The 27,260-nt window shown below is 36.8% G+C and overlaps 1 protein-coding gene across 1 annotated transcript in view; it reads right to left on the bottom strand.

Annotated features, from left to right (window-relative positions):
- The window catches only part of Cntnap2 (contactin associated protein like 2), a 2,102,194-nt gene that overhangs the window by 423,884 nt on the left and 1,651,050 nt on the right, over positions 1–27,260 (bottom strand). The gene's annotated exons all lie outside the window — the stretch shown is intronic.

The following is a 27,260-nucleotide window of genomic DNA, read 5'->3' as shown; positions in this document are numbered from 1 at the left end:
ATTTGATCATAATATTTGCTCCCCTCCCCTCTTCATAACTCCTCCCAGATCTTCATGCCCTTCCCGTTTTTATGTTATCCCCCCTTTTTATAACCCACTTAATCCAATCATGACTGCCTAGATATTTTTGGGTGTGGGATCATGCACTACAGTGTGGTCAGACTATACCCTCATTGTGTAATTCTCATTTATAGATGAAATCATACTTATCAAGATACACTCAACTAATCTTACATATTGAAGTTATACACAATGTCCCAAATTCAAGAATATCTGCAGAATTTTACATACAATTGCTCCTATGTCATCATATACCACACCAAGCAGGTACCGGATCTGCGTTATTCTCAGAGGAACTAGTTTGGACTGATCTACTGATGCTTTCCTAGAGTATAGCGAATTCCCATAAAACTGATATTCTTTGCTATATCTGAAAAAAAAATTAAAAATTTTTATCACCCTAGATAATATGAAAAAGTTACCTTCTCAATCTATTCTGGTCAAGTATCTGAATAGAAGTTCACAGAATTTAAAGTTTCAAAGAGATACATATGAAATATAGAATGAAAAAGAACATTATATCCCACATTGCCTATGAAAGCGACTCCACAGTGGTTTGATTGGCACAGATTCTGATGATATTTTTCAGCACCTGCCCAGAGAGCAGCTGACCCTCAAAAGGATTTACCTGATATTCTTCTTAGGACTCTGCATGATTTTTTTTTTTTAATGTAAAGTTTTGTATGCAAACATGATTTTGTTAGAATCATTGACCTTTAGAGATTGAGGTCAATCTAATTTAGGGAGACATTAATGTACTATCACGTTAGCATAATACACTAATGATATGTGATAGTGGGCTTGTGCAATAGAGGAATTCTGTTATCCAACTCAGATGAGTTCTGACTCAGACTCTTGCATGGTCTCACAGAACTGTTAGCTACAGAAGTAAAACCTGAGTCTCTGGGTCCATCCTAGAGCTGTTCTACTCTAGTACAGCTTTCCTGAGGAATTTGGTTATACTCAGCTGCTTGTCCCCTTCCCCGTGGAGACAACAAACAAACCTGCAAACAGGCATCTCAGCCCTGCCCTTAGCTCAGTGAAAACTTTTAAAAAAACCACCACAACAACTTTATTTAAAAACAAACACTGATGTTTTCACTCTGGAGAGCTTATTTTACTACCAGATATTATAAAAGTTCCCATTCTAGAGGTCTGTCCTGTAAATCCTGTTTTTTTTTTTTTTCCTTAGGGAAGCTTTTAGGGAGTCTTGGTAGCCTGCCAGAGAATGCTAGGAAAACCATTTTCCCACCCTCTTGGCAGAAACAACACCTTAGTGAGGCTGTCAAAGAAATTTGTGGGAAACCATTGTTTGCTACAGCCAATCAGGCTGTCCCAGCATGGACTCCCTTGTGCCAATGCTACAGAATAGCACAGGCCAGTTTTCTAGAAAGGAGATTTCCTAAGCAAGCCTTCTCTATTTTCATTTTGTAAAGGATACTTTTGCAAGGATGTATCTGCTCTCTGTTGGTTTTCTGCTTCCTTTGGCCCTTTCCTGCCTATGATGCTAACCCTTTCTGTTGAGATCATCGGCCCATTCATCTATTTCATAGAATAAAGGATGAACTGTTTCTCATGTCTAGAATTGAGAATAAAATTCAATTAAATATTTTAATTAGATTTGTTGTGATTTTGTTTTTCTCACTGGATCCCTACGAATGATGTGAGAAGAGGGAGAAATGTTCCCAGGCCTCTTGAGATAACTAGCTTGGGCAGAGGCGACAATGTTCTCCAGGGATGCCTTGCCATCCCAAGATGGAGCAGCATTGCCAGCTCCTCGATGTCCTTTTGTATAGGGAGGAAAGGCCCCTGCTTGTCTATCACGCATGAGCTATTGCAGCTGTGGATCACCACAAGCTGACAACAGCTGAGCCTCTAACACACAACAAAGTAGAAGTTTCTGAATACTTCCAATGATGTCCTCAGTTACCACTGACTATTGAAACTTCCTCAATGCTATATGATGGTGTTCCCTATAAAGCAATTAGAGCAATTAAGAAAACACCCGTCACAACTAGATCTTTAGAACCCATGACTATGTCCCCTATGAAATGAAAGTAATTACAGACTCAATTACTTCTTTTCAGTGGGAATAGATGAGACCTTTTATAAATGCTAGACAATTATCTGTTTCATTTAGAGTCTCTTTAGAAAAGCCCCTATCATCATTTTGAGATTTTATGCAAAATGGTTTTCTCTGAATTGCCTTTCTGGAATGCAAGATCCCTGAGGGCAGACATGTTATTTTATAGAACTTTATAAAATAAACACAAATAGGTAACTAAAGGTAGTTGGCTTCATGTATTTTGTGATTACATAAATACACAAACACACATAGACATTCACAAGGCATAATTCCAAAACAGTCATCAGGATGAGTTTACTATTAATGGGGGAAGAGATGAGAAAGAAAACCTTTCTTATACTGAATTTCTTGAATAATCTTGAACCATTCACTTCTGTAAGTTTAGCTGTCTTTAATTAAGATTTTATTTCTTTACAAGGTAATATTCTATAAAAGTTTTAAATATGATTAGAGTAGCAAAGGTGTTCAAAACTTACATCTTAAAGGTAAGTCTTTAAATTGTTCCCTATTAGAAAGTTGGTTAATTTACCTGGGTGACATTTTCTCTACCTAGGTTCTTAATTCTAAACCAACAAGTAATTATTACTGGAACAATTTTAGTATACTTCCATGTGCATAAAATTAATGAATATTGGGGCCATCTTTCATGAGTGTGATCCTTGGAAGATAACTCCTTTGAGGTTCTTTGTAATGTGAACCTACTGAGGATAGGCCTTCTGGACCTACAGGGTTTACCCAGGACAGTAATGAACATTGAGAACAGTAATGTCTGGGAAATGACCTACTTAACAACCTCCTTCATTTTTTAGGTAGTAGGTTAGAAATAAAACAATGCTTGATCGTATATTCTCCACTGATTAGTGGCTAAGCTAATAGAAACATAGAAATTTCCAGCTCTTTAAACTTGAAGAGAAGATGTATGTTTGTATTTCTCAAGTTATCCTGAAAGAATTTCAATTGATTTCCCTTGAGTGACACAGGAATGTATTATTTTTATTCCATAGGAAAGTTGTCTCACTGGGTGGAAGACTGCTTTGTACTACCTACAATTTAATCTGCCCACCAATATTTATTTTTTAATCTATGCAAGAGCTGCTTATGCTTTTGTAACTCATGGCAAGAGGGAATACTTGATCCGCCTTCTGCCATTTTCTGTGTCTCAGAATATCTAGCAAGTCATGGTCAGTGCCTGACATCTCAAAACTTAGTGGACAGGATAAGGCATCCCTTATCTTGGCTTTGAATATCTTTCAAGCACGTGACAAATAACCTGGTTTTCTCAGTGTTTCTCCCATGTGTTAAATAAACAAAAAGATGCAAAATTCGGAATGTCATATGCACCTGGCCATCTGACCTGTTTTTGCCTGGCCATAGTCTTTCTCCATGGTTCACTGGCCTTTGAATATGGCTGGGNAGATTTTTGGAGAGATTCTTTTGTCTGTGTACATAATTGTATATATGTGTGCAGGTGCATGTGTGTTTACATGGGCATATGAATGGTTGAATTTAGAAATTTGGAGAGAATAATCTTAGCTATAGTTTTTGAGATGGCATTCATCTTGATTTTCCGAGACAGTGTCCATTACTGGCTTGAAACTCAGCGAAGTCTGGCTGATCATCATACCCTGGAATACGCCTATCTCTCTTCTCCAGTGTTGGGTAGACTTAGATCTTCATGCTTGCAAGGAAAAGTTCTTGACTGACTTAGGTATTTCCTACAACCCCTTATTTTTATGCTTTAATTGTTGTTCCTGGCTGATTTCATATCACATGTTCTATATATGGACCACAAAGCACAGCCTACATTGTCTTTTCATAGAACTCCGAAAAGGAAGGCCATTTCCATTGCCAGTACCACTGTCTACCTTCATGTTAAAACTGGACAAGGTTATTCTAGAGTGATCTAGTTCAGTTGGGCTTTTTATTTCTTTCACTCCAAAAGACATGGCCCAGCAATCTCATTCACTCTCTCGGTTCAACCAATGCTTTCTCAAGCTGGTGATAGGGACTTAGTGAGGGCTCCAGCAATAGCTGTGCAAATCAGACTTTCTTATCAGCCTCTCAGATTTCTCCAGGAATGACCAGGTTTCTGTGGCATCATTTGAAGGAGGAAATAGCACTGACACAGCTAATCCAGGTATCTCTGAAAACCTATTTTGCACCCAGGAGAAAACCAATTTATTACTTCTCTTTTTGGCTATAAATTTTTTTTCTAAACCTAGGCTATTTTTAGGGTATCAAATTTTATCTAGTTTGATTCTGTTATGAATGAGTCCATTCTTGTTTTTGTCAGGGCAGCAAGGGGATGAGGAATTGAGAGAGGAGGTAGATCTCAAAGATGTGGCTTCCACCTTTCAAATGCCTACACTTCATCAAGCATTCCTCAGAACTGCCTGCCATCACATAGGTAAAAGTGAACCAGAGTTGATCATGGTAGAGGATGCCTTTAATCCAGCTTTTCTCCTGAGGCAAAAAGAGGCAAGATTGAGACCAGTCTGGTCTACATAGTGAGTTTCCGATGAGCTAGAGCTACTGGATATGAGCCTATCTCAAATAGCAGAGCAAAACAAACCACCAACAAGTAAACAAGCCCAGAGATTTGGGCTGCACAGCACAACCTGTGGTTGCCCTTCAGCTAAAGTCCACAGTTATAAGGTGTGTGTGTGTGTGTGTGTGTGTGTGTGTGTGTTTTCTTCCATTGGTATCCTAACAAGGTGAAATGCAGTTTTTCTGCCTAAAGTTCATGTTATCCTGGAAAAAAATGGAGTTATCATGCTCACTTCAATAAGTGTTTTAGTGAACAAAGAGGAGAGGTATTAAGTTCTTTTCTCTCTGCCAGTGTGTCCATGTCCACCTTGACTGCCTTTTGCTTAATTCACATCCCTTCTTTTGGCTGAGTGATTCTTGGGTGTGGCTGGATGACTTTTGGAGGATATTATTATATACCCACTTCATTAAAAATCCACGTATCCAATTTTGTCTTTGTTTCATTCTTTGGAAATGGCTTCAAGGAGCAGAGAGTCCTTAATGTTGGGTTTTCTCACCTAAGTGCCAAGTACCAAGGTAATTCTACAGTTCTTTAGTAGTTTGTACATAAATTTCCCCAATTATGAAAATAATAAACAGTCCTTTGCACCATGATTTTTGCTTAGTTAACTTTGTTTGTTCAAAAGAGCATCTTTCCTAAACCATTTGGTCCTAGAAGGGAGGATGATATTCTGTGAGTTTTTATTTTATGGATTTTCCCATCTTAACAGGTTCTATTTTCCAATGACACAAAAATTCTACTTTTAACTGAGAAGTGTTTCCTTTTCTTCCTGTAGCCACCCTTAAAGTCCCTCCCACATAACAGAAATCTATGACAACATTACTCATATTGATTGTCCCTATCTTTTCTATACAAACTTCATACTTTTAAAAAATATATATACTTTTCTATTCCTTCTTCATCCTAACAGGCCATTTTGCTCCTGAAGTGGACACAAAAGACTTGCTTGAAAGTAGGGACCAATTTTTTTTTTAAACTGGGCTTTGAAGAATGTGATGCTCCTAAGATGTTCAATATTTGTTTTTATGTTAACAATACCTTGAAGATGTTGATGGATGGAAACATCTGCAAAAGGCACACCCCCTTGGCTACAATAATGAAAAACATTACACTTTAAGGTGAGATGACCCAAATAAAAACAAACCTTTAAATTGACACTTAGGAACTGGCACTGAGAATCAGAGGCAGCTAGAAAAGGGGCTTAAGTTTGCTATCAGACTCCAGCATAGAGGGAGAAAGATGAATCAAGGAGATCCACAATAAATGATCTGAAATTTGGAAGGAATCCAAGAGAATTATGGCTAAGGGAAATGAGAAAAAGCAAAAGGGCTGTCAGGAAAAAAAATGTCATTTCTGTTAAATGTTATATAATGTCTGGTATAAAAAACATCACAAGACATACCAGTCATGGAAATGAATGTGAAACCATTGATGGGTATGAAAGGGAACTCTGGTGGTGAGATGGACAAATGTTCAGTGGCTCATAATCCAATGGGAATTCAAAGAGTAGAGATTTTCCCTACACTCTTGTTTTGGAGTCAGTGTGAGAATGTTAAAAGCAATCTGGTACATCTCACAGCGACTTTGGTGCTCAGCATTTTGTATACAGAGTTGATACAGTTATTTGCATTTTACCCTGTACATCTGCAATTAATTTGCTAATATTAATTTTGAACCTTGGATAGCACCTATGACTTCTAGGGCAGAGAGATTGGAACAGGATTGCTATGGCTGGGAGCAAACCTCCAGCATCCTCTTGTTTGGCATATTGTGAACAAGGAGCACATCCTAAAGTGTAATGTCAATCACTGACAGTTAAGCACACAGCTTTTCTGAAATGTGACATCAACATATGTTGGGAAAAGGATTTTGGTTCCTCTTGTGTCAGAAGAGGAAATGACTGGAATAAGAATCTCCTGGAATATCTCCTCATGAGTATTTCAGATGTGTGGCATGCTATACACAGCTGGATCTTGGGTTAAGAGAAAACAGAAATTCAGTAAACTACTCAGGAATATTCTAAAATTTCAGTTCATTAGATTTGAAAAAAATCAAGGTCATCTCTTTTGGTAAACTTACTTTACAATCTTGAATGCAAATCATTTATAATAATGCTGTCCAACTTATCAGACAATATATAAACCATCTGTTCAGAAGAGAAGTGATGGAAATACATCATTATCAATAGAGAGATTGTACTTACCATCAAAGAAAGGAGTGAGGGGCAACATCTGGCATGGCTATATTAGTACCTTAGCAATGCAAAAATCCATCATCGAGTTTTATGGAGTGAATGAAGCAAGTGTGAATTTATCTTTCCCCTTTGAAAATGTAGGAGAAATTGCCACATGATTTTTATAGAGTACCCAGTTGTCACTAATCTAAGATGAGGAAAGTGATGTGTGGTGGTTTGAATGAGAATAGCTCTATATGCTCATATATTTGAGTGCTCGGTCCTCTGTTGATATAACTGTTTGGAAAGAATGAAGAGGTATAGCCTTGTGGAGGAGAAGTCTCAAAGCTCATGTCATTCCCAGATGGTTCTCTCTGCCTCATGGGTCAGTTGTGAGTTCTCAATTACTGCTTTGGTGCTATGCCTGCCTCCCATTCCATGCTATGCTGGGCATGTGCTCATCCTCTGAAACTGTAAGAAATTCCCTTTTAGAAGTTTCCTTGTTTATGGTGTCTCTTTGCAATAATAGAAAAGTAATTAAGATATGACGTAAACATTCCTGTAAAGGGTTTAGTTATTTCGTTTCTTTGAGATGTACACTATTTTGATGAGCAATTATAAATCTTCTTCAAGAGTGTCTCTGCTTGTATTCTGCTCTGGGTACCTTGAAATAAGATGCACAGATTGTGTGTCTTTAACACTGTTCTCTTTTCCTCACAGTAATGAAGGGGAGAAAGTTCATCTCAAGATGACATTAAGGTAAGTTTTTAATGAAGTCTCTTCTTGGCTTGCATTTTCCCTGTGTCCTCATGTGACATTTCTTCTGTGATCATGTCTTCTGTGATCATGTCTTCTGTGATCATGTGTAAAAAGAGAGAAGGGAGCTCTCTCACACATCTTCTTATAATGTTATCAACTGAGTTGGATCATGGGACCATTCTTAGAAATTCACTTAACCTTAGTTACTTCACTAAAAGCCTCATCTCCATATATAGTCACATTAGAGATTAAGGCTTTAATAGACAAAATTTATGTGGAATAATTTATTCCATAATGATCAAGGACACTTTTGAAATTTGGGGTTTCTGGAAATAACAAGTTTGGAAAATAGTAACACACCCTCTTGTGAAAAGACAAAATGATGTTTGGCATGTGTGGATGCTATGTATACTTAATATATCAGTCTTGGAAGGCCAAAACTATATTGTAATGAATGTGTAAAACTCTTCATTGGATACAAGTATATTTAGCTTTGTATAATCCAGTATTCTGGAAAAGAAACTTTTTATGTCATACATTTTAATCTATTAATACACAATGTTCAGCATCATGGCTGTCCATGTGCATTTTTTTTTGGCATCCAGTGGCTTCTTAAATATAGCTTTGTGGAAAGCCATTCCCAGATCTTTAAACTAATATATGAGATAAAGAGCAAAATGGAAGAGAAAATTGGCATGTCCTTAACATCTAACTATGAAAGCTATATATAACACTCTATGCTTTCACTTCCACCAACCAACAATAGTGGGATGGTTAATTTTGATTGTCAACATGATTGTACTGAGAAATACATAGGAACTTAGTTAAGTGTACCTCTGAATATTCCTGTATGGGAGTCTATAGGGATAGTTATAATGGGTGCTCTGACCTAATGAATGAATGAATGAATGAATGATTGAATGAATTAATACTCTTAATGGATTAGTAATATGATGACATTATTGGAGCTTAATGAAAAGATAAGGTGGGATTTTGTAGGAAGTCACTTAGGGTCATGGTTCTGGAAGCCATGTCTTGCTTTGACCTCCTCCTGTTTGCCCATTTTCTTTTTCTGCATTCTGTATGGCCATAAAGCAAACTTACTATTTGTCTCTTACTATTGTCAACATGTTAGGGTCAAACAGCTTTGAATCCTCTGAAATCGAGCCAAAATAAATTATTTCCCTGTATGTTGTTTCCATCAGACATTTTTGTCACACTGACAAAAAAGTGACTAAAACAGACTGTGTATATCTTAAGCAACTAGGGTTGTGTAACCACCAGGTTTTATTAATACAACTAATGATATTAATTTTCAAAAATTGGAGAAGATATGTATCTCAGATGTTCATTAACAAAAGATCACAAAAATTGTGACATACTCACATAATAATAGAAAACAGGCATGCAATAAAATGAAGTATAGCGGAATCTTGTTTGTCAACTTGATAGAATTTAGAATCACCATGGAAACAAACATCTGGTCATATTTGTGAAGGAGGATCTAGATAAGGTTAGTTCATGTAGGACTATCTGCCCTAGATATGGGCAGTGCCATTCTGTGACCTGGGTTCTTAGATTGAATACAAAGAATGCAATGAGCCTAGGCACCACTTCATGTCTCTGCTTCCCAATTGCAGATGCAACAGGATGAACTGTCTCATGCCCCTACAGCTATGCCTTCCATGATGATGGACCTGGAACATAATTTCAAAATATAAGCCAAAGAAAAACTTTAATTTGTCAGGTGAGTTGTTGTGGCAACCATAAACTCCAACCTATAGCATTGAGGAAAAGTGTGATGACCATATGATTGATTAATTGACACTTTCTATTCGACCATAGCCCAGCAGGGATCTGTGTGGTTGTTACTTTTGTGACTTCCCTGTTTCCTTTCCTTACTCTGTACTTATCACCACTGTGATTTTACACTTCTTCAAGAACAAAACTTACCCTCTTGGAATAATTTTAATATCCTGCTTTTATCCCTTTAATAAAGTTCATATTCATTTAAATAGTTATAAGCGTTCTTAAGAGAATCATGCATTTTAATTACAATTAGATAATGAATATTCAGTTACTAGAATTCTGAAATAAAAATTATAATGCCAGTGATAGTAATGCGCCATCTCTAGAATCTTTTATTATAGAATTAACAGTGAGGGTAATCTACTGAGAATAACTAATTTGTTCAAGCTGGTTAAAGCAAGTGCATGTGGAAGTGAATGGTTTAATATTACCCAATAAAAATGCACTCTTTTATTTAATGCCTTTTATTGATAGGCGATACAACACATCACTAATAATACCATTCCTGCACACAATATCCCTTTGGCAAGGTGGACAATAGTAAGACCTTACAGTTGGCAGTGCTAAAATGTAAATCAGCTAGACACAGAGCCCTTCCAGGCCTGTGTGTATCTTTTGTATCATCTTGTGTATTGTCACTTTGAATAGTTCCTGAATGACCATACTAGCCCAATTCAAATACGCAGGCAGAAAGAGCTACCTTTCTGACTTTTTCTCAAAAATATCAAAACTCTGGCATAGGGAGTAAATCAAAAGGAAACATGGGCACTTAGAAGAGGACAGAGAGAGTGTGATAAAAGGTCTTTTCACTATGTCCATTCCAGGATAAAAAGAGACACAATGCTGAGGTAGGCAGGAGACATATATTTAGTAAAGAAAAAAATAAACCAATTGTCAGACATAAAGTACAGATCCTTGGGAAACTAGGTAGAGGACATATGATAAAGAAGAGTTTGTGTTTGAAAGAAAATAGAAGTATGTATCGTCAAAAGATATTTGATTCACAATATCTTTCACAGAAAGGGGATACACAGGACTTATATAATCTATGTATAATTATCCCTCTGTATGTGGTTTGTGACTTGGGTTGACTTCAACATCTATGTTTCTTTTCCCTGCATTGAGAATTATTTGCATGTGGTTTCTATTTATACCAAGTTTCTGGTAAAGAAGAGAACGCATTATTTCTAGAGTACTCAAATTAAAAAATATCGTGGGCTGGGAATTTGCCTCCGTTGGTGAAGAGCTTGCCATGCAAGGATGAGGAACTAAGTTTGGCTCCCCAGTAGCTGAATTCCCGGCTAGCCAGCCTAGCGAATCACTGAGCTCTGAGTCTTTTGAGTGCTTTCTGTCTCAAAAGATACAGAGGAGAAGAATAGTGGAAGATATGAATACTGACATCTGGGATTCACATGTACATACAAGTATGTGTACTTGCATGAATACATATTCACACACAGAGTCATCACAAATGCACTGCGTACATATGCACACATAAATACAAAACAAGAAAGATCATAAGGTCTCTGGATATAGCCATTTTGACACACAAAAAGACCTTCAGTGTCACATGGGGAGAACCCTTGTCACTGCTGCCCTTATACTTTGGGATGTTTGGCTTAATCTGGATATTAAGCTGATATCAGTTAAAAATTTAGCTTGCTTTAAAATGTTCATCACTTTGACTTGATCTGTATATATTAGGTACATGTACTGAAATACCACAAAATGTATAAACATGTACAATTGCTATGTATTGATTACACCTCCTAAAATGAAGGAAATATTGTATTACCTTTTATATGCATGTATATAGTGATCATAGTTTATATCCTAAAGCCTACTGTTAAATTGAATATATAAAAATGAAAAAAAAAGAAGACTGTAATAGGAGACTTTTCAGTGGAGTTACAGCTAGAAAGACAAAAATAATTTCTAAAGTAAAATAAAATTATACAAAGTGCTTTTCTAGCATGCACGAAGCCCTGGGTTCAATCCCTGGCATTGTATAAAACCATGTATTTTAGTCCATTCCTGTAATTCTAGACATCTGTCTGTATGTGAAGCTAGCATAAGAAAATTTCAGGATAATCAGAAGTTCTAGCACAGAGCAAGTTTGAGTCTAGCTTGCACTACAACAATATGCTAAAAATAAACTCATTTATGGGTCCAGAACAAGTGGATCAGAGACTATCCCAAAAAGCTATTGCCTGTATGTGGGATATGTACTTCTAACTGGGCTGCCTTCCCTGGCCTCAGTGGTAGAGTGAGCACCTAGCCTTGCAGACTTGAAGTGCCTGGAAGGGAAGAAACTCAGAAAAATCTGCATCTGCTCAAAGGAGAAGGGAAGGAGGAATGGGGAAGGATTATGGGAGGATGTGACTGGGTGGAGGCAGTGAGTGAGATGTAAAGTGAATAAGTAAAAAATGAATAAATAAATATGTTTTTAAAATAAATAAACTATCTTGATCTCTCTAAAAAAAAAAAAACCTGAATGTTACAGAGGTTTTATACAAAGGTTTTATACAGAGCTCACCTAGCTTGTCCATCTGGAATATTTTTATATTTATCAGACTAATTTCTGTCTAAGATTTAGATATGTGCTTTAATTATATATGGTTAAACCTACAGTGTGTTTGTGCATTCAATGTTTATGTGATGCTCAGAAAACATGTTTTGCTGACCTATTCTCAGCTGTTACATTCTTTTGCCTCCTGCCACAATGTTCTCTGAGCCTTGAACTGCACAAAACCTGTTCCATTAACATTTCACCATAGATGGGGGGAGGGTCATGAGGGCCCAACTCTCCCAGAGACAGCCTTGGCAATTAATAGTTGTTAGCAGAAGATCAGAAGATATGCCATTTACTCCAGGGATGTAGCCATGCATAAGTTGTCACTGCTCCAGTAAATCTCTCTCTCTCTCTCTCTCTCTCTCTCTCTCTCTCTCTCTCTCTCACACACACACACACACACACACACACACACACACACACTGATAACCAGGCAAATAACTATATGTTAAACAAATGAAAAGAAGCCATGAAAGCTGGAGGAATCACTTGCCCAAAAGAATGGTTCCAGTGGGGAAAGTAGGAAGATGAGGGAGGGGGGTTGGAACTGAAAATGACTACAATTAATTATATAGATATATAAAACTGTCCAATAATTAAAAAGTTAAATGTAGTTAAAGGACTAACAAGAATAGTTATTTGAGATAGTCCCAACTGGTTGGATAATCATCTCATCATTCACTGGGTTGCTGTGCATTTATTTGCTTCATAAGTCCCCTTATAGAGCCCTGGCTTGCCCCTCTTGTTCATCAGTTTTTATGCTGATGTGGGCATTCTACCACATAACTTATGTGCTTCTCCTAACCCTTGATAAATCTAATTATTTTTCTACTCACACTGGAATGCAGTATTATGGTATCTGAGCATATTCTGATTCAAAAGTCAAAAAGTGTCATAATTCTAAAGGTTCTGCTATACTTGGAGTAGGTTGGGTAGAAAGGTGGTCAAAGCTATGTTTGCATGAAGCAGTCAACAGTCTTTCCTGCTTATAAGTTGAAGAAAACTGAAACACTGAACCCTGTTCCTGGGGCAATGGCTCAGGCTTGCAGAAAGGGAGTTATTTTAAATAGAATGAGATATCAATCACATGTTTCAAGTAGCTACAGATTTGGTCAGGAAAGATACAAAATGGAAAGAGTGATTTAACATTTTTATTGAAATAATAACAGTTGCTTGAGGTAGGTGTAGAGTTATGAACACTGATATACTACATGTCTGTCCTGGAAAGGTAACCGAGACATCCAAAATGTTGGATCAAAGAGTAGGATATTGGCAGGTGTTACTGGTCAATTGGAAAGCTGTGTTTATCCTCACATTAGCCAATCATCGGGAGCTTAGAAATAGCCAAGTAGAAAGAACCCAGGAATAGCCAAAGTTTACAAACTTGCTAATTCAATGGATACACAGGAATGATATTTATTATACTTTATTAAGCCTATGTGAAGTAGAGAAACACAGCTTTCCAAGGGTCAAAGGAGGAACAATAAAATATTTAAAATCCTGATTTCTGTCTGAGCTATTATACACATGGTTTGACTAATGTGAGGTCTTCCTTTATTGTTATTTTCCACGATGTTTTTAGACCGGTAACCAATATCATCTATAGAAATCCAGAATTACATGCTCCATCCAAATTCAGTGAAGGAGGAATCTGCATTTAGTAATGAATGGTAGGCACATGAGAACCTACTGTGAGTGGAGGAGCTATTAGGGTTCATGGCTTTTGGGAGATTGCTTCACACACCAATAGACTTAAAAGAGGTGGGGGGAGTTATGGAAAGGGATGTGTTGTGGGTATCTAGGATGTGTTGAAAAGTTGAATTTAAGGAGTGGATATTGCCAAAATGCATCATATAATCTGTGAAATAACTAAATAAGTTAAAAATATTAAAAATCATGGAAATCATTTTTCAAATTTTTAAAATTCAACTTTATTTCTATTTTATATATACAGATATGCAACAAAATGCTTACTGAATTTCAGGCTTTAGTTTCAGTACATCAATTCTACTGACAGCTTTGGAATTGAAACATAGTTATATTCTTAATTATCTAGAAATACAGTCATTGAAATTTTGAGCCACGGTGACCTACAGAAACTCACTTCTAACTATTTTTACTGTAATTAAGTTCTGCTGCCTCGTCCCATGGTGACATTTTTGACCTGGTCATTGCTTTTCTGGATTTTAAAAATTGTAATGATATGAACCTGTAACTATTGCCTTTAATTTTTCAGTTCACTTATCCTGGTTCCCCAATCCAGTAATTTTTTTTTTTTTGGAAGCTACACTTAACTCCATCAACTTTTTAATCTGTATTTTCCACCTTATCCCTAACTAGCTGTTATTATTTCTGTATGAATAAGCATTCAATCTTAGTTTCTCCATGGTACTTGGGAAAATCCCAATTGTATTTATATCTGACTCCACATTGACATGGACTTCTAGTTTCTCAACAGTTTAAATAATTATATTAAAAATCTCTTCACTTTCTGTCCCATTCTTTGCTTTCTATGGAGATTACGGGCATATATTATATATACAGAATAATAAATTTCATTTTAATATTTCCAAGCAATGTATATATGTTGATATGTTTATCTCCTTTTCACGTCCTTTCTGCTCCCTTTCCCTTTCCACATCCTTAATACTCCTTTTAAAATTTTCATATCTTTTTTTCCTCTCTAAATTCCACATGTGATAAGGAACATAGTCTTTGTGAAGCTAGTTTATTTCACTTAACATGATGTCTCCTATTCCCTTAATTTTCCTGCAGTCTATACCCTTCAAGCTTCATTCACTTGTGGCTGAATTGTTGTGGATCTGCTATGTACATGCTATATTCTCTTTACCCATCTGAGCCAGGATATGAAGACAGGAGAGTTATGAGAACATTGGAAGGGAAAGGAGCTCTCAAGGTGGGTATAGGGCAGTGTAGTGGAATCTTCCTGTCAGTAGAAAAGCAAGAATTACAGAACAATTAACATTGGCTGTGAAGGTTGCTCTTATAGAGACAATATTACTTTTTTCTATATAAACACTTTTGACTAAAATGGGCATCATCCAGGCTTAAGGGCTAGAATAAGTTCTGGGTTTCTCAAATAAGGCTGTTAACTCTGTTTAAAAATATACTATCTTTCTGTACTTACTGTGAGCTAGAGTTTTGCCTTATCGATTGTAAAGCTGCCAGGTTCTCCTTAGCGTCCATCTTGTAAATATACTAATATTCTTGAGCTTAGTTTTCTCTTTCTCTTCACTAACATGCTTAAGATCCATATTAAAATATCGTTAGTAAATTGTAACATGGATTCAGATTGGTTCAACCTGAAATTCCTTTCTCCAATAAATCCAAGGATACAATTTTAACCTGGATTAAGGTCCACCTAAGATCAAGGGAACTTCCTCAGGCTGCTGCTGATGACAGCATGGAGCCGAGCATCCATTCCTGTCACCATAGATACATGTATACATTAACACACATTTATAGTTTTTCTATAATAGTGTTGCAATAAACACAGGTATTAAGGTGCATCTGTGTGTGCTGTATTTGCTTTCATTAGGTAAGTGCTCAAGAGAGGCAAAACATGGCAGTTCTGTGTTTTATTACCTGAGGAACCACCACACTGGTTTCCACAGTGCCTACACTAATTTATTTTTCTATTAGTCATGTAGAAGGTCTTGTTTCTGTGTTACAATCAGCACACGGTGCTTTTTGTATCTTAATGACAGGCATTCTGATGTGGATGAGATCGAATCTTGGTGTAGTTCTGAATTTGCATTTCTCTGAGGGCTGAAAGTATAGAACACCTTTTTCATGTACTTCATTTGAAAAGTGTCTGTTTAATTAATGTTTATTTGTTGATTGGATTATTGATATTTTAGAGTTTGAACTTTTTACTTGTTTATGTATTCTGATTATTAATCTCCTATTGGATGTGTAGCAGTCAAAACTTTTCTCCCATTTTGTAGACTGTGTTCATCAGTTGTTTCTTTGGCTGTGTAGAGACTTTTAAATTTGATGTAATTTCATTTGTCAATTCTTGATATGATTTCTTCAGTGATTAGAATACTACTCAAAAAGCCTTGTCTATGTCTAGAACTTGAAATGTTTTCTCCTGCTGGACTAAGTCTTACATTAAAGTCCTGTATCTATTTTGAATTGATTTTTATCTAGAGTAAGATATAGGGGTCCCATTTAGTTTTCTATATGTAGGCATCTAGGTTTCTACTCTTTTTTGTTATAATTAGATCATTGTTCTTCCCCCTCAAACCCCAAGTACTTTCACTTCCGCCTTCCTCAACAGGTAACATTACCTAGAAAGGTGGCTTTGGGAAGCCAGTCTTGTTCTCCTTCTCAGAAGCAGAACTAGGTGGCAGACAAGAGGAACCAAAGGTACTAGGTACCGAGTCTACACTTGTGAATATCAGCTGTCAGAGAGGGGAACAATCCCACCACCTTTCTAGTCAAGTCATCTTTCACTCATTTTCTTTTTACAGCTAGCCAGCAGTCCTTTCCCATCACACTTCAAGGTCAGCATGTAATTTGATTTCTAATCTCAGGAATAAAAGTAGACTCAATCAGGTGAATGAAGTCATCTTTGCACCTTTGAATTTATCTACAGCCGGGTCTATAACTGAGTATAAGATTTTCCCAATATAAATGTGATGTCCCTTCATGTGGGCCCACTTTCAATCATTCATCAAATCCCTTTGCTTCCTGCTGGATCAAGTTCTTTGCTCTTGTGGCATACTTGAGTTCTTTTCATCCTCATGTTTTCTCTTTCTGTTGGGTCATTACTCCCAGCATGAAATACCCTGCAGCATTTCTCATCTTAAAAACAGTTGTACACATTTTCTCATAGGTTGTGATTTCCTTGTGTTATTTCACTTCTCTGTTATTCTTTTCAGGGATGAAAATCCCTTAGAAGTGCTATGTTATTTTTTAAAGTGACTAAATGTTTTTCTTAAGAAATAAAAAGTCAGGTTCTATCTTCTAACGGTTGTTTTAGCTAATGTCATCCCCATTGGGTCCTGGGAGCCTTTTTGCATCCCTGGTGTCTGGGACTTTCTAGTGATAGAGCCTGAAGAGACCACCTCCAGTAGATAGATATGGCTCCCAGTGGAGGGATGGGGCCACCCACCCATCTCAAAAATTTTAACCCAGAATTGTATCTGTCTAAAGGAAATGCAAGGACAAAAATGGAGCAGAGGCTGAAGGAAAGACCATCCAGAGACTGTCCTACTGTGCAATCCATTCCATCCACAGACACCAAACCCTGTCAGTATTGCTGATGCCAAGATGTGCTTGCAGACAGAAGCCTACTATGGCTGTCCTCTGAGAGGCTTTGCCAGCACCTGACTAAGACAGATGCAGATACTTATCATTGGACTGAGCCCGGGGACCCCAATGAAAGGGTTAGGGAAAGGGCTGAAGGAGAGCTGAAGGAGATTGCAACCCCATAGGAAGAACAACAGTATCAACTAACTGGACCCCTCAGAGATCCCAAGGACTAAACCACCAACCAGAGTATATACATGGGTAGGTCCATGGCTCTAATTACATATATAGCAGAGGATGGCCTTATCTGGCATCAGTGGGAGGGGAGGCCCTTGGTACTGTGGAGGCTTGATGTCCCAGAGAAGGGGGATGCTAAAGGGGTGAGCAGTAGTGGGCAGGTGGGTGGGGGAGCACCTCTTTAGAGGCAAAGGGGAGGGGAATGGGGTGGAGAGGAGACCTGGAAGAAGGATAACATTTTAAATGTAAACAAATAAAATGATTAATGCAAAAAAAAAAGAAACTTAGAATATCCAAGATATAATTTGCAAAACACATGAAACTCAAGAAAGAAGACCAAAGTGTGGATACTGCACTCCTTCTTAGAATGGGGAACAAAATACCCATGGAAGGAGTTACTGAGACAAAGTTTAGAGCAGAGCCTGAAGGAACGACTATCCAGAGACTGCCCCACCCAGAGATCCATCCCGTATACAATCACCAAACCCAGACACTATTGCATATGCCAGAAAGGACTCTGACATATGATAGGACTCTGACATAGCTCTCTCGTTTGAGGCTATGCCAGTACCTGGCAAATACAGAAGTGGATGCTCACAGTCAGCTATTGGATGGAACACAGGTCCCCTAATGAAGGAGTTAGAGAAAGAACCCAAGGAGCTAAAGGGGTCTGCAACCCTATAGGAGGAACAACAATATGAACTAACCAGTACCCCTCAGAGCTGTGCCTCTAGTTGCATATGTAGCAGAGGATGGCCTAGTTGGCCATCAATGGGAGGAGAGCCCTTTGGTCTTGCGAAGATCATATGCCCCAGTACAGGGGAATGCCAGGGCCAGGAAGAGGGAGTGAGTGGGTTGGGGAGCAGGGTGGGGGGAGGGCTTAGGGGGCTTTGGGGATAGCGTTTGAGATGCAAATGAAGAAAATATCTAAAATAAATAAAGAAATCAAAGGCAGAGGCAGAGGATACTTTCACTAAAGAAAAATTTTGCAAACTGGCACCAAGCTTTCTGCCGACAGCAGATACAGGTATTCATCAGAGCTGGGTAGTCAGACAGTAGATCAGAGGATAGATGGCCCTGTCAGAGTCCAGAAGAATAGAGTCTGTAGGTCACAGGTGTGCAGCGGGTGTCTCATGGCCTTCTTTAGCTCTGACTTGGGAATCTGAAGGACTGTTCTTTAGACTTAAGACACCAAAACCACTTATGTTCAGGTATTATCCCTAATTTTCAGGGTCTCAACAATGAGCTCAGATACCGTGCTTATTAAACATTTTACACAAAACAATCTTTTATATTTCCTGAAAGGCAAAAGTACTGGTAAAACATCCCCTCATCTTTTGTTTGCTTAAAGTGCCCAATCTTCATACTTGCAGTAGAAGTAGAACATTCTGTCATCAATTATTTTCTTTTAGTGCTTTAGAGATATCCCTCCATCATATATATGACTCTTGTGTTTATGCTGAGAAGCTGTCCATATAATTTTGGCTTCTTTAATGATATAAAGTGTGTTTTCTTTTGGCCTTCAAAAAAATAATCTCTTTTTGACTATAGACAGTTTTAATTGTTAAAAATTAGATTCGAGGTGTTTTTTCATTTTAATATTTTATTTATTTATTTATTTATTTACTTATTTAGTGTGTGTGTGTGTGTGTGTGTGTGTGTGTGTGTGTGTGTGTGTGTTGGCGTGTGCCATGGTGCATAGATAGGAGTCGGAGTACAACTTACTTGCAGGAGCCAGCTCTCTTCCTTCAAGTATATTGGTTCTAGGGATCAAACTCAAATCTTGTGGCTGAGTAGCAAGCACCTTTACCCAGTGATCCATCTTATCAGCTTTTCAATGTGCTTCTGAATGTCTCACTACTTTCAGAACATTCACAGTTAGTAATTCAACAGTGATTGCTTTTGCCTTCTCTTATTTTCTGGGACTCCACGTATGCATAGTTGAACTTAGCACTTGTACATTGTCTTCAGCTTGTACTGTATGTTTCCCCTATTTGTTTTATATTTATTTCTAAGTATTATTGTTTTTCTTATATGTTTTCCAGGTATCTTATTCTTTATTTACTTATTTCTCATACAGGCTTCTTGAATCATTTGAAAAATTGACATTTACTAGGAAGTTTAAAGACACTGCCACCCTTACTATGTTCCTGTGAAGTATGGGAGACTTGCTTGAATAACCACTTTTAGAAGTTCAAAGACTCATAAACCTAGGAAGAGGTGTTCAAGGTAATTAGTATTAGGGACATGAATCTCCCAACTTTATTAAGAACACATCATACACTAAACAAAATACACACACACACACACACACACACACACACACACAGAGAGAGAGAGAGAGAGAGAGAGAGAGAGAGAGAGAGAGAGAGAGACCAACACTTGTCAAGTATGTAGAGTATGTAGAGTGAAAAGCTTTAATAGCTTTTGTAGATTTGTCAGTTGGTAAAATTAAGGGGAAAGGTATTTGAAATCATCTACTAAGGTTGAAGACTCACATGGTCTATGATCAGTGCTTCAGCTTTTAGATAAAAATAGAACCCAAACAAACATGCCAGCATGTACCACTGAAGAGAAGGTATAAAACATTATTTTATGAGATTGAAACTAGAAATAAGCCAAGTGCTCTCAAGGCTTTAAGGTTTTATCCCTTAAACTCACTAGTTGAGATTACATCTCCTCAGAAGATAGGATTAGGAAGTAGAGCCTTTGGGATAGGACCAGGTAATGATGGCCAGTCTCACAAGTGAGATGAGTACCCTTATAAGAGAACTAGAACCAACCCCTTGCTCCTCTGTCAGGAACACAAGCAAAAGGTGCCATCTTTGAAGAAGAATCCCTGACATTAAATCTAGTAACATCATGATCTTGGGACTTCCAGCTTTCAGAACTGTGAGAGAAAAATTTATTTTGTTTAAAAACTACCCCGTACTTTCTGAGTATAGACTGAGGGCACTAATATAGAATGTATTTGTCAATAATTTAAACTGTGACATATTTATACCAGAGAAAACTGTATCGATGGCAAAAGCTTCTGTATGCAATATAGACCAATCCCACAATCTTAGCTCAATTATAACACTGAACAAAAGTAATACAAGCACTGCTATTTTTATAGAAAATACAGAACTGTGTAACTTATTTCATGGTGTTGGAATTTAGAATGGTGAACACTTAACCAAGAAGGTGTCTCCTAGTTAGTAATGCCCCATTTTTTTCATTTATGTGGTATTTTCATGAGTAGTGTCTTTGGAAGAAATCATTGTACAGATAGGAATATATATATATATATATATATATATATATATGATTTTTAATTTTATTATTTTATGCATATAGGTATTCTGTCTGCATATATGTCTGTATACTAAGTGCATTTCCTAGTACCTTTGGAAGCCAGAAGAAGGCACCAGATTCCCTGAGACTGGAGTCACAGGCAGTTGTAAGCCTCTATGTGGGTGATGGAAATCAAACTTGGGTCATCTGGAGAATAACCAGCTCTCTTAAATATTTTCCAGTCATCTTGGTAGCCCCTGATCTCACATCTTGTAAAACAAACAAACAAACAAACAAACCAAAACAAAACAAAAAACAACCTTTACAAAATAAATTAGTAACAGCCATTGGGTACATGGAGATTAAAGGTGATAAAAAGTTTTATTTATATACATGTATATGAGTTTTGAATTTTAAGCCAAGTGTTCTCTAATTTTGGCAACCATAAAATATTAAACAGTAAGTAAAAGCTCCATAAGAGTCCTATAGTCCATGAGTTGGAAGAGAGATGCTTGATTGTGCTTCAGGCTGGGAAGGCTAATCACCCAGCATCAGTGGCAGACAAGGTACCACAGCTGGGCTTTCCCAAAGAGCTTCTCAGACTACTGCAAGATTTCATTAGTGAAACTACTTACCAACTGTGTCAAGGTTAGGGGTAATCAGAGGAGAGATGCGAGCTTTTTTGGATGTTTCCAACATTGTATCTTGTTTTGCATCCCATTTAAACATTGCTTAAATGGAAACACATCTTCTGATGTATTGTGCTTATTTCATTGAAAGCTATTCTTTTTGTTCCCCATGCCAAAGAAATAATCCCCTTGAGATATTTTCCATGAGTCCTTTGGAAAACATTATTGTAAATATACCCATAAATATTCACTTGTGTATTTTCTGCTTCTTAAAACATGCGAAGTAACCAAATTCTATGTCATAAAATTCAAATTTAATAACGCATATTTATTGAACTTACTTGAATATAGTTATTGTTTTTATGATGGCTGAAAGAACTGGTATATATATGAGCAAACCAAAGAGCAATGCACGCTAAGTGGGCTACAAATCCTGAATAGTTTTCAAGATTTGCAATGTGCAAACCACGATTTTCATTTTACTATGGAATACTTTCTTAGAAAAGAATATCTCACTATAAATGGGTTCTCTGTTAAATCATGCTTTAATTACAACCCACAATTCTCAAATTTGAGTATATTCCCTGTTCTAGAGACATCCTCTGTGTCTTTCTGTGTTTACATGTGCCCTGTGGTTGCCCTTCAACCTGTATCTCAAGATACATACCCTGTGGATAGTTTTTTGGTATTTCTGCATTTCAGTTTGTGTCCCAGGGATGTTTTGTCCTAGAACCAGAGAATCCTGTCTCTCTGTCTAGTGAGTGGCTCTTTGACCTCTGATTCTGTGCCCTAATATAACTTTTTCAACTATGCAACAAAAAAGTACTAGAACAAGAGTCCTGTAAACAGTGTATGTGGCAACCATAGTCCACTTCCTATCTAACCTCCTCCGTCCCTCCGTCCCTTCCTCCCCCCTTTCTCCTTCTTTCTATTCCTCCCATTCCTTCCTTCCTTCCTTTAATTATTTCTTCCTACCCTATTTCCATTCCAGTGCTGGTATTTGAACCCAGAGGCTTGCAAATGATAGGCGAGCATTCTGCCATTGAATTATACCCCCAGGGCTGAGAACCTCAGTACTTCTATACAGCCAGATATTAATGAGACTTACAAGACTGCAGCAATGCTACATCTCACTAATCTCTTTTCTCTTTTGAAACAATACAAATTTTAAAGCACATCAGCAAGCTGCCTTAAAATAGATGACTAAACATTTTTTGAATCTGGCGTAAACACTAAATACATTAAATATTGATATATAAATCTCTCTAAAAAGCTTTTAGAATCTTATTTGTATGGTTAGATGGGATTCTTAGATTTAAGTTTTTCTGATAAATGTTATAAACAAGTATCAGGGTTAAAACAGTGCAGTCAAGAGAACACTGAGAAAGGTAAATAGGAAGACTTGCAGCTGGCTCTGAGATAGCTAAGCTGACCTGGTAGCAAAATAGACAGGACTCTCAGAAAAACCACAAAGCTGGTCTCAACAAGCTTCATCGAGATCCTATAACACCTCCAGTAGTGTATACTAGACATCATTGCTCTTCCTCCTATTAAATTTCTCAACATATAAACACTTGTACATTTATACATATTCTTACATCTCATTATAACAGATGAATTGTAGGTAAGGCTCATTTCTAAGAAGGTCTCCACCTATTTGGGGAAATAGAGTCTCCTACACTACCCTGGGGTAGAGAAGGAGAGGAGAAATGGTAGATCAGGATTCATACATTCAGATGCTAGAGGTATTCCTTGGCCAGTAGGTTTGCTTCTTTCTACTCTGGATGATCTACTTTACCTTTTCTCTTTTAATTCGTTAAAATTAAACCTAACTCCTTGCTTGTTCTACCTATATCCCAATGTGAATTATCCTTCCAGATCATAACTGATCGAGACTTCTGGGATGGTTGCAATCAGAGGGAATTTTTAAGGAGTCATGTGTTATAGTTTGAATATGCTTGGCCCATAGGGATTGATTGGTATTGTTAGGAGGTTTGACCTTGTTGGAGGAAGTGTGTCACTGTGGGGGTGGGCTTTGAAGCTACTCCCAGTGTGGAAGAGTCATTTTCTCCTGGCTGCGGTCAGATCAAGATGCAGAATCCTCAGTTCCTCCCATGTCATGCCTACCTGGATTCTGCCATGCTTCGACTTTGATGATAATGGACTGAACCTCTGAACCCGAAAGCCAGACCCAATTAAATGTTTGCCTTTATAAGAGTTGCCTTGGTCATGGTGTCTCTTCATAGCAATGAAAGCCTTAACTAAGAGACATCTTTTTAATCTTCCTCATTTATATACCATCAAGGTAAAAGTTATTAATCCTTATTTATATACTCTAGCATGCAAGGATGCAAATGGCATTGTTGTGTTACTAATATTTCAAATATTGAGAGGCCATTTTGATGCCCCATGAATGGTGTGAAATCCTAGATCAGGGTTAATTACATACTTACTTGACTGTTGGATAACATTAGTAAAAGTAATTGGACAGAACAGTTTTATAGGAATTCTAGGGACAAGGTAAATTAAAAAAGGAAGATAGATTTTGTAAAGATCTCTATATAGTGGAATAACTGTAGAAGTCAACCTCTACCTTCTACACATATTCAGGGTTGCCCATACTAGACCTATTGGGATGGGCACATTTTTCCTGCATACAAAACCCTTGTTCTACAGGTGAAAAGATTAGCTCCATGCTTTCATCCACAAGGGAAAACACAAACAAGTATTAAAAAGTAAAAGAAAATCTAGGAGTCTGAATATCCTACTCAGGGAATAATATATAATTTTATTCAGGTATCCCAAAACTCCTAGATAAAGGTATTGTTTTTTGCACATCTAGTTCTCATTTCAACACACTTTGACCAAAGTTCAACTACTTCAACCAAAAGAATATAGCTATAAAAATAAATCAAACAACAAAATAACACCCAATATATACAATCCAGCATACTAACAAGAAACATGAAAAACCAAGACAACATGACTCCCCCCAAAACTGTTAACCCTAAGTAATGACATATAGTGGGAGTGACTTAGATAAAATCCAAAATAGAGAATTCTATGACTATAAGTATCTCTAAAAGCACAAAGAACTGAATAAAACAATCTCAAAAATGAATAATATAAAAAATAAATTAAAAAGATAGAAATAAAAAATAAAACGAAACCTGAAATGGTGAAAAATTAAAAAAATGTAGTTAAGTCAAATAAAATTCAGTGGAAGGTATCATCAACAGAGTGGATTAAAGAAATGGCAAGACACCTGAGCTTAAAGACAAGGTATGGAATAATTGGTCAAGGCCAAAGATAACACAGTAAGAATGTACCAACATGAATTTAAAGGTATGCTGGACACTCTGGAAAGACTAAATCTAAAGATAATGGATACAAGAGGAAAAAAATCATTCTAAATACGCAGAAAAAAATTGTAGCAGAAAACTCTCTTAGAGTTAAGAAAGCAGATGTTAATCCAAATACAGGGGGCTTTGAGGACACCAAGCAGATAAAGCCAGGAAAGAATATACTCTCATCATATTATAATTAAAACACTATTTTATATATATATATATATATATATATATATATATATATATATATATTAGAGTGTATTGAAAGTAACAAGAAACAGATGCCCAGTCACATAAAGACTGGGGAATCATGGTAGTAACAGACTTGTCAACTGAAACTCTAAGATCCAGGAGGGAGTGGAAAGATGCATTTCAAGTTTGAAAAGATAATTACTAAACCAAACTACTACATTCAACAAAGCTGCCTGTCATAATTGAAGGGAAAGTAAAAAATTTCATAACAAATATAAGCTGAGAGTCTTTATGACTAGTAAGTCAACCCTAAAGAAGATGCTTGAATAAATTCATCAGAATAATGAGAAAAACATATACATCCATGAGGTCATAAAAATAATAAATCATTGTTAGAATGATAGCAACACATAAGAGGAAGTAAATACCAAACAATATAAAAATCAATAAAATGGAATAAACAAACAGATAACTTTCAATAGTAACTCTAAATAATAATGACCTTAATTCCTCAATCAAAAGTCATAGACTAGTAGACTGAATCAAACAGCAGGAACTTCCATTTTCTCTCTACAAGAAATCTATCTCACCACAAAAGACAGATATTATCTTAGAGTTAAAAAATACAGAAGATATTTCAAGCAAATGGACCAAAGACACAAGCAGGTATCACTGATCCAGTACTTAGCAAAATATATCTCAATACCAATTAAGTGATATTCCATCAAGAGGACATTGTAATCTTGAGCATATATGCCCCCCACCCTGGTATATCCAGTTTTGCAAACCAAATCCTACAAGATGTGATGTTACAGATTAACCCCAGCACAGTAGTAACCTTAGTACTCCAATGTTACTGATTAACAGGTCATTCTGACAAAGAGAAAACAAAAGAAATATCTAAATTGAATGACATCGTATATCAAATGAATTTAACAGACATCTACAGAATATTCTATCCAAATTCTGAGGAAAACAGCTTTTTTTCTTCAGTAGCCCTCATAACATTCTTGAAGATAAATCATGTATTAGGACACAAATCAAGTCATAACAAAGTAGGAAAAATAATATAATTCCTTGTATCCTATTGATCACAATGGAATAAGACTACAAACTAACAATAAGAGCAACCCCAGAACATACATAAACTCACAGATGTTGAACAACACATGATCTAACAATTAACAGGTCCTTGAAGATATAAAAAAGTAAATAAAAATATTCTCAGAAGAAAATGAAAATACCATATCCTCAAACCTGTGGAATATAATAAAACTGCTCCTATGAGGGACATTTTTAAGTTCCTACTTTAAGGAATCAAAGAGACCTCCATTAAATAACTTAATGTTATATCTTAAATTATCAAAAGAACAAACAAAACTAACTCAGTCTATGGAAATAAATTGTTAGGGTCATGACAAATATTAATAAAATAGAAACAGAAAAACAATAGAAAGGGTAAACAAATAAAGAAAAACTTGGTTGGTTCCTTGGAAAGAAAAATAAGATGGACAAATCCTCAGCCAAACTAAACAAAGAGGGGGGGGGTTCAAGTTTAATAATATTAGGTATGAATCAGGCACACTAAAACAGGCCTGTAGAGAAAATGGGAATTCTTTGGCAATAGTGGCATGACTTTTATGGGATTAACCAACCACTTTCTATCAAATCTGAAGTCTGTTCCAAACAGGTTGTACATATACCCAGTTCTGTAAGCCTAGTCAACAGCCTGGGAATTCTGGAAACAAAAAATTTAGGAAGTTAAATGAGAATCACAAAGTCAAACTTTAACAACAGAATTCAAGAGATGAAAAAGAGAATCTCAGGAGTTGAAGATAGAATACATAGAATTGCACTGTACATACACGATGATACCATAAAATTCATGGCTTATAAGAAATGGGCACTCTGGGCGGTGGTGGGGCACACCTTTAATCCTAACATTTGGGAGGCAGAGGCAGGCGGATTTCTGAGTTCGAGGCCAGCCTGGTCTACAAAGTAAGTTCCAGGACAGCCAGGGCTATACAGAGAAACCCTGTCTTAAAAAAAAAGAAAAGAGTTTTTTTGAGTTTTTGGAGTCCAGTTTCTTGAGCTCTTTGTATATATTGGATATAAGTCCTCTATCGGATTTAGGATTGGTAAAAAATGGGGTACAGAGCTAAATAAAGAACTCTCAACTGAGGAATATTGAACGGTTGAGAAACACCTGAAAAAATGTTCAACATCCTTAGCCATCAGGGAAATGCAAATCAAAACAACCCTGAGATTCCATCTCACACCAGTCAGAATGGC

Source organism: Mus pahari, chromosome 2 (genome assembly GCF_900095145.1).
Source record: "Mus pahari chromosome 2, PAHARI_EIJ_v1.1, whole genome shotgun sequence".
Classification (NCBI taxonomy): Eukaryota; Metazoa; Chordata; class Mammalia; order Rodentia; family Muridae; genus Mus; species Mus pahari.
The sequence above is the reverse complement of the archived record's forward strand: the minus strand, read 5'-3'. Positions and strand labels throughout refer to the sequence as shown.